This window comes from Gymnodraco acuticeps, unplaced genomic scaffold (assembly GCF_902827175.1).
Source record: "Gymnodraco acuticeps unplaced genomic scaffold, fGymAcu1.1, whole genome shotgun sequence".
In the NCBI taxonomy this organism is placed as follows: Eukaryota; Metazoa; Chordata; class Actinopteri; order Perciformes; family Bathydraconidae; genus Gymnodraco; species Gymnodraco acuticeps.
The window spans coordinates 2255386-2264089 of NW_022990940.1; positions in this window are offsets into that span (position 1 = coordinate 2255386).

An 8704-nucleotide genomic window follows, 5' to 3' on the forward strand; every position below is an offset into this window, starting at 1 on the left:
GGGATATTGTAATCATGAGGCCTTTAGAAAAGACAGAGAGTGATGTTGAGGCGTCGCAGACAACAAACAATGATCAAAAACCCCCTCTAAGTTCCATGTAAACACCATTTCCCAAAACTGGATTTGACTCATATTTAGGGGTGTGTATATAAACACACTCATTGCACAAGTATGTTCGACTAGATTTGCTCTCGGCTGAGTGGAGAGGGACTTTTCCGCAGTCCAGTGTGTTCACCCTGGGCTTTAACCCCCTCGGTTTGTTTGGAGATTGCATTCTCACACACACGTTTACTCCCGGGCAACACACACACTCACACTAGCACACATACTCACTTAAGGGTGACCTAATTAAGCCTGAGGGTAGGTGTAATTACATGCAACCTTCAACTGCCCTACTCTCCATTGTTATGGCTACTTGCTGCCTATGGACTGAGTCACTGTGTGCCTATGCTGCTGTCGCCCAGGGACTTCTCAATCCATCATTTATAAAGTTCTAAAGAGATACACATACACGCTGCCTTAATTTACTTTTTCATGAAATTCTATATAAGCTCACATTAAGGCATCCTCACATGGCTCGATAATGGCGTTTTTATAAAAATGTATTTAGATGAATAATTGAGGTTGTCTGTTTAGATGAGCAACATTTTCAAGTGCATCTATACAGTTTGTGGTTGTGCACTATTCTCATTAAATACAAGAGTGTTGTTTTCAGGTATATAATATAAATATGTTTTTTAAAACGAATTTCATTCTGTCTGAGGGCTGAAAGCAAGGGAGCTACAGTATAGGGCTTTATCTATTTTTCTGCTGGCAACAGCCTTGGCCATTAGTCTCCACGTTATTAATGGGAAATGTTTTACCTCATAAATATACCGTCTACTACTGGGAATACAATGTAATGTTTTTCACCACATAACCCTCAAGCTGTATTAATAGGAGCACTTTCCACTGAAATGTTGATTATAAACCAGCTTTTCCTCTTCAATATGCCAACCATGATCGAGTTGACAACTTTACAAAATGGTTTTGTTGATATTTAATGCTGATACATTCTCTTTTGAATAACATATAGATAATGTATTAAGCTAGTTTCAGTTATGTTGAAATGAAAAGCAAAAGTTGTTTAGGAGTGAGTTTATGTGCATACTTTGTGTTGATATAGATTTGTTGGTTGCTTTACTTCACTGACATGCAGGCGACCTTTAGTTCATTTTGTGCGGACAAACTTTGCTCTCACCCACTGAACATATTTTAAAAGTCTAGTGTCTAAAGATACTACAGATGTAAGGCTTAAATAATACATGAGAAAACTATCACTTTTTGAACTTACCTCACTATAAATACTAACCCTTCAGTGTTATATATTTTAAAACGATCTCTGTGTGAACCAGAGGTTGGAAAAGTAAGAAGTACTAGAGTGTAGGAATACGCTGATACAAGTGAAAGTCCTACATTCAAAAGGTTACTCAAGTAGAAGTACAAATGTATTAGCATCAAAATACACTTAGGGTACCAAAAGTAAAAGTACTTATTATGCAAATTGATCCATTTCAGAATAATATATATCTTGTGTTTTGATTATAATTAGTGATGCATTAAAGTGTTATCAAAGCTGGTAAAGGCACAGCTAGTTTTAATGACTTTGTATGCTGCAGGGTAGCTTGTGAATGTTACTCCAGGTGGAACTAAAGTCTTATTTAAAGGTGGGGTAGGTAAGTTTGAGAAACCGGCTCGAGATACACTTGTTGTTATATTCCATGGAATGCTCTTAACATCCCGATAGCAATGAATATCTTCAGTGCTTTGACAACAAATCCATAACAAAATGTCACCTGTGGAAGCCGTAGTACTGTAAAAAGCACGACCAATCATCTGAGCCGGCCCGGCTAAAATAACTGGATGGCCTACCTGCCTGTCAGCCTTCCATCTGTGCACAAACGTATCTCGTGCCCTCATTGGTCATGTGCGCGTTCGTGTGTGTTGGAGGAGGGGCTCTGTAAGGAAGTGGCAGATTTTCTCCGGTTGTGTATTTTCAAATTCTAGCACTCGCGCTGTTTTCTCCAAAATTACCTACCCCACCTTTAAGTGTTGAATATATTTCATATTATTAATCTAAATCTGTAAAGTTATAAAGATATTACATAAATGTAGTGGAGTAAAGTACATGATTTACCTCTGAATGTAGTGGAGTAGAAGTATAAAGTAGCATAAAATAAGTAAATTACAAGTATCTCAAGTGCAGTGCAGTTCAATACTTGAGTAGATGTACTTAGTTACTTCCCACCTTAACTTAAGCATATCAAGTATTTGACTTCACCACTGACTTTGTAATGTAGTTTCACTTTCAACATTATGGACATTTTCCCACAAACTCATTTTAGTTGCTGAACATCAACTTTAACTTAACATGATGTTGTCATGACTAAAACCTTTTCCTAATATAAAATCTGATTTTATTCCTAAACTTCACCATACAGTGGGACACAGAAAAAAACCTTCACAGTTATTTAGTAATGCACAATAAAACATTCACATTTAAGGTACTAAGACTAAGATTACATTCTCTTCCATTTCATGAAATAGTGCACTAAAATTGCCATCTTAGGTGTCATCATTATATGTCAAAGTTAAAGCCTCTCTACTCATCTACCACCGTTTTCAAAAAGGGTCTGTACGTCATGTTTCCTTTATAAAATGTTATTCTTTTGATTTGTATGTATCTTGTACCCCTAACTGTTCAATATGCAGTGAAAATAAAGGTTACAATTCTTCTCATGGATTCAATCATTTAGCAACATGCCCTCCGTGAAAGAAAGGCTAAATCAGTGGTGTGTGATCCTCTGTGTTATGGAAGGGGTGATGGAGGTGGCTGATAAGAAATGTTATCACACAAGCTGTCATCTGTGGCGGTAATTTGCTGTGGGCCCTGTTAGTAATTAATCACAGGCGCCTGGTAATGCATTAATTTGATCTCAGAGGGATTCATGGTGCAGGACAGTGACCCTTGACAAGCCAATGCCCCCCCGAGTGTTGGTCATTCCTGTATTTGCCTGATGCATGGGAGGCTCCTCCAGTCAATACCAGTTAATCACTATGCACATATTAAATGAATCTGTGCCAAGATTGAATTAAAATGTGTTCCTTTAATTTGCAGAGGTAATTTCACCTTGCCGATAAATTATGTGTCCAAAAATACATCGCAATAAATATTCAGTTAGATATTTGACAGCATAAAGAATGTGAGGAATTCACAAGTAGAAATGCTGAAAGAGCCCATCATGAAAGGACATTGTGATTCTCCAATTCTGTAAGAAGGCCACAAGAGGTCCTCTTTATTGTCCAGATACATCTTACACTATTGAGTGGATTTTTTTTAAACATGCAACAATTCATTCCACATCTTTAGAATCGCTGATGATGGGGCTCTGATTTGACCTCTCGGTGGAGAGGATGAAAGGTTAGAGGAAAGCAAAGACTGCCAAATGTACTTGCATCGATTTATCCTCCTCCGTCATTCCGTGGCCTGCCACTCACAATAGATGGAGTGATTTCTGGGATGTTGGTGTGGCAATCAATGAGAGAAGAAGAAGAAGAAGTGGTTGCTTTGGTGGGTGAAAGACCAGGGGGAAAAAGGAACCTCTCCCTAATTCAAAGGGAAATGCATGGTGCGAAGTTGGTCACATCAGGCAGAGAGATCATACCAGCAGGCAGCATGACAGAAAGGGAACAGTTGATCCTGCATGCAGGGGCGCCGCGTTTGCGTTTATTGCGTGATTTTGGGCCCCATGAAAAGATATCACATTGCTAACTTAACATTTTTTTTCTTAATGTTCTAAAATAGTTTGGGCCCCTGTCAGTCACGGGCCCTTAGAATCGTACTAACTTTTCACCCCCTTACGGCGCCCCTGCCTGCATGCAAAGCAAATAGGTCAAGGCCGCCTGTTAGCTGAATGAGGCGTGTGTTGTGAGCAGGTGTTAAAAATCAAACATTATGGCAACATGAGCATGAAGGCTGTGCTATGACTGACAATAGCACCGCAACAAACAGCCCTTTCATTCATTTCAGTGAAACCCATGATGATTCTGACTCAACCTTTGCTCAACAAAATGCAACATTTTGTTAGCATGCACTCTATTGACCAATGAAATAAGCATTGTTCTTGTAGATAACCTTTTAGAACGTTAACATGGAACATCAAATGACTAACCATAGCTTTCTGGGTTGTATTTTATCTTCTAAGTACCGAAAATATATGCACAAACCATTGCATGTATCGCCCCATCTTTTTTGGGTAATACGCGTATTCCCTGTTCTGGCAGCGTTAGATGAGAAGATGGATATCACTCTCATCTCTGTCCAGTAAATACAAGGCTAAGCCAGCAGCCAGATACTGTCCAACAGTTACAAATCACATGATATCTTGTTTGTTTGTCAGTATACAATTTGAAGTATATAAATGACCACCCGCAGTTTTACAAAGGGTTATGTCCCAAAGTATTTCTTGACTCCAGGAAGGAGTAACTAACAAAGGCCGATTCCAAATGGCCATTTTTTAAAAACACTTTGATGTAAGTACAGACCAAACAAACAGATGCTGGTAGTCAGATTTTGTTACCTTTGGAAAGAGCCACGCTAGCTGTGTCTTAGTATTTCCTGTCGGTGTGATAAGCTAAGCTCACCGGCCGACTGTAGCCTAAACAGACAGATATGAGTGGTATCAATCTTCTCATCTCACTCTGTGTCGGATAGAGAATCGGCATCTTTCACGAAATGATAACTTCAATATATTGTCAATTTGGTATAAATGCCCGCTAAGGTTGTTGAATCCACAGCTTTACGATATGGAGCCCAAGATAGAGACAGTGTGCTGCTGTGATTCATTTGTATGTATTGATCATCTGATTTACTAACTCAATTAAATCAAGTCTATACTGACATATCGCCCGGCTGCCAATTGTCTGGGAATGAAAACCTAAACTCAATGGAAGCGCTGTAGATGTGTGTGATGTTGCTTCTTTTGAGCCGTCTGTGTGAGATATGGGGTCAACCCTGTGTTTTCAAGTATCCACATATAATTTGCTGGTCTATTTGTGCTGTGCTCGCCTTCCAGCGGCTGTGTTATGTACCGAGCCTCCTGATAGGCCCGCGTTGATCCAAGTCTGACAGCAAATCAATACGTTGTATTCCCTTAGCATCACTGTTGGTGGATATAAAAAATGTCTTTTGAGCCCAGTGTTAGAACATGAAACGGATCAACATGTAAGGAATGTCGGTGCGGTTTAACTTCTCCAGACTTTTGTATAAATAAACAACAAAGTGGTCACAGGGCTTAGTAGGAGATTTGCTCCTGTGCATTATTGGATTGTTACCAACCCCCATGTCTGTATTTATTCAACGATAATGAATTTGTATTCTTATATGACTTTTTAAAGTTTTTATGCATGCGGTGTGTGAATTTGTTGACGTATTTCCTCCCACTTGCTGATGCAGATCCTTTGTGACAGCTGAAAATTCTGCAGAAAATTGAGCTTTCCTAAAAAAAAGGTGATGTTAACTTTAAGTCCAATAATCCTTTTGGAATTGTAATGTTTACTCATAGCTCAAAAACTCACCAATTAACCTCATCAATATGCTAATGTATTGTTTTGGCCATTGAGCTCAGAGGGCTGAGGGGGCCGAGATTTTGTTGCTTTGCATCCACCGCTTCAACCTTTGGCTCGTCTTGTTTTGACACTGTAGGTGTCAAAACATTCCCTGAAGTCAAATGTGCAGCAGGCCAATTAAATTCCTCACTAAAACTGTGTGGTTATCAGGGCATAACCCCTGTGTGAGACGGCGTTTTGTAGTCTGCTGAAGCCTCTGTCTGAAGCCCGCCAAGAGACTGGCAGTGAGGCAAAAGCAGCAGCTCACACAGAAGGTGGTCTGATCAGCCGTATAGATCTTCACTACGGGGGTTACACTCTAAGAGCCAGAGTTTTAATGCTCAACATCAGTCCCCAAAATCAAGCCACAAACACCCACCTGAAAAACCTCTTGGTGTGTGTATGTCAGGCACTCTGCCTCTCGTCTTTATGCTCTCAATCTACCTGTTTATCCCCCCCCTCCTCGGCCTGTCTAACCCTGTCTATCTCTTTCTTTCTACTCCGGCAACTCGCACTCTGCTGATCCTTGCGTGTTCAGCTGTTAAATCCTAGCAGTTTGTGAAACATGACAGTAAGATTTTGCAGAGGGCTCACTTTGATTACGACTCCTACAAAGAAAAACACTTTGTCAGGTCCTTTTTTTTCTTCTGTTTCCGTCAGATAAATGTAATGGGGCCACTGTGCTAATATGTGGCGCAGCAACGTCACACTGAAGTCAGACAGAAACTCTTGTTCTTCTTCTTTTTTTTCTGGCATCCACAGCGTCCTTTTGAGATTGCAGGAATCTGTAATCATTTTATTTGCAGCTGCTCCTTTTTTGTTTTTGTTTTATACGAGTGTATTCATTAAACAGACTGTGCTCTGCAGTATTTCGACGTACGGTACAGTGGTTGCAGAAGGGTGTTTCAACATCACACCAGCCAAGACAAGCTGTGAACGTCTCTCAGAACATTGTTCAAAGCCTAACCTCCAAACCCGGAGTGTGGATGAAGAATAATGAACGGGGGTCGTCCTTTACGCTTTTTGCTTGTACTGCATCTGCTGCTGCACCCTGACGTCTAGAGCATTGCACTTCATTACTTCTGTAGAGACAAATATAAGCAGATATCTCAACCACACAACCAAACCGTCTTTTGATGTGGTTCAGAGGTGTGACTGCAGAGATGAATGGACTCAGTCGTGGTCAACCTCAGCAATTCATTCGATGCAGTAATGAGTCTGAGGCTTTTCTTCCTCGCGGCTGTAACCATGGTGGACACTCGATGACTTCAGCAGAATGTTCCTCCCCCTCCAATGTTCTCATCATGAGATGAAAGTAGAGCTTTCATCTTGCCATGTTTGTTACTTTCCCTTTAAATGTTGTTGCCATTAACGGGAAGGAAGAGATGTCAACACAAACGTAGTTTCAAAGAAATGGTGTGTTTTTTCTCTATATTCTCCATACGCTTTTACCACTCATGTCCTTGTGTTCACTGAGTATTACAGCTTAACAAAAGACCTTTGTTGGGTCATTTCCAGATGGACTTGTCATTTAAATCCAAGGAGAATAATGGCTTACTTATTCAGAAAGCGTTTACCAGGGTCAGTCCACTCATAGCCTTTTAGAGATAAAATGGAATCTCTGATCTATGAGATAATGATCGGATGTCAATGGTGGAAAAACTCACCACAAATCATAAATTAGGAAAGCAGTAAATCGTTTTATAAGAAAAAAGATATAAATGTAGAATTTATATTCAGACTGCATGTTGATATTTTCCTGTTCATAGTGGTGAATGTAATTGAATGAGATAATTTAGCATTTTAAAACCTATTCTTTAGTCTGTTTATCACTTGAATCCTTTTGACTAATTAAGACCCAGATGTCTCATGGAGGCTTTCCGCTGCCAAACAGATTTATCTAATTAATATGTAAGCCGCCACATTTAGATTGAGAGTGAGAGATAACACAATACCTTGAACAAACGGTGTAACAAATCGCTTATTGTAGGTGTTTTGATGATATTAAAATAGAAATAGGAAAAATCTGTCACCTTTTTCCTCTTAATTATATTCCATATCTACAAACTATTTATACCAGAATTACCATATCAAGATAATGTTAACAGCCTTCACTGTGAAATTGTTAACTTTGCAATCGCTATGGAAGTGCTGGTCAGCTCCATTCTCACTTCAGTCATAATGAGCATGAAGGTGCAACGAGAAGCCTAGTGTTGTTAGATAAGTGACACCATTTTTCAGCAAAGGTGACTTCAAACATGCGATAACTGTAAAGTCGGGCAGATGCCACGTCGCAGAACAGTGAGGCTCCTGCCACAAATGGTCTCATCACTTTACTTTAAGAGTGCTGTCGGGACTTCTCAGCTTAATTGAAGTGATTTCAGGTGTTTGGTTACACATGTGACTGACAGATGAAGTGTCTTGACTGAAATCAGCCACCTTTTTTTAAATATTCCCCCTGAGCCATCTCCAAACTCAGACAAGAGGTAACTCTGACACCTAGTGGCAGTGACAACAATGACATATTGTGTTCATAACAGCCTTTTAAGAGGAAAATGCAAATGAATCATGTTTGACATGATTGACACATAAATAATGTAATTGTCGTCGCTTTCATGAATGTATCAAAAATGATTTGACCTGTTGAATGTACACACACATATTTTGCAATTTAATTAATCACAAACCAACCTAAATTCCTTATAATCCCTGGCTTGTGTTTTTTTCCCCCAGGCACACAATGAAGAAATGACTGTCGTGTGCATTCACAGAAAGTCAAATATCTTGCAGATGTCATTTAAAACTATAAATCCTGAGGCCTGAGTCAACAGGGGGTTAAGAAGTTTCTGCGCTCTTGGCAGCTGAAGGCTCCACTCCATATTGAGCTCAGATGGAGCCAAGTGTCCTCAGATTCTCTGGTGGGAGGCGAAAACACCCTATCTAGAGAGATTGTTTTCACAGTATGCCGAAAACTAATTACTAGCAATACATTAATTTCACGCTACTGCTTTAGAATTAATTGCATCTTTACAGAAGTGACTGGAAGTGATGGCTCAAG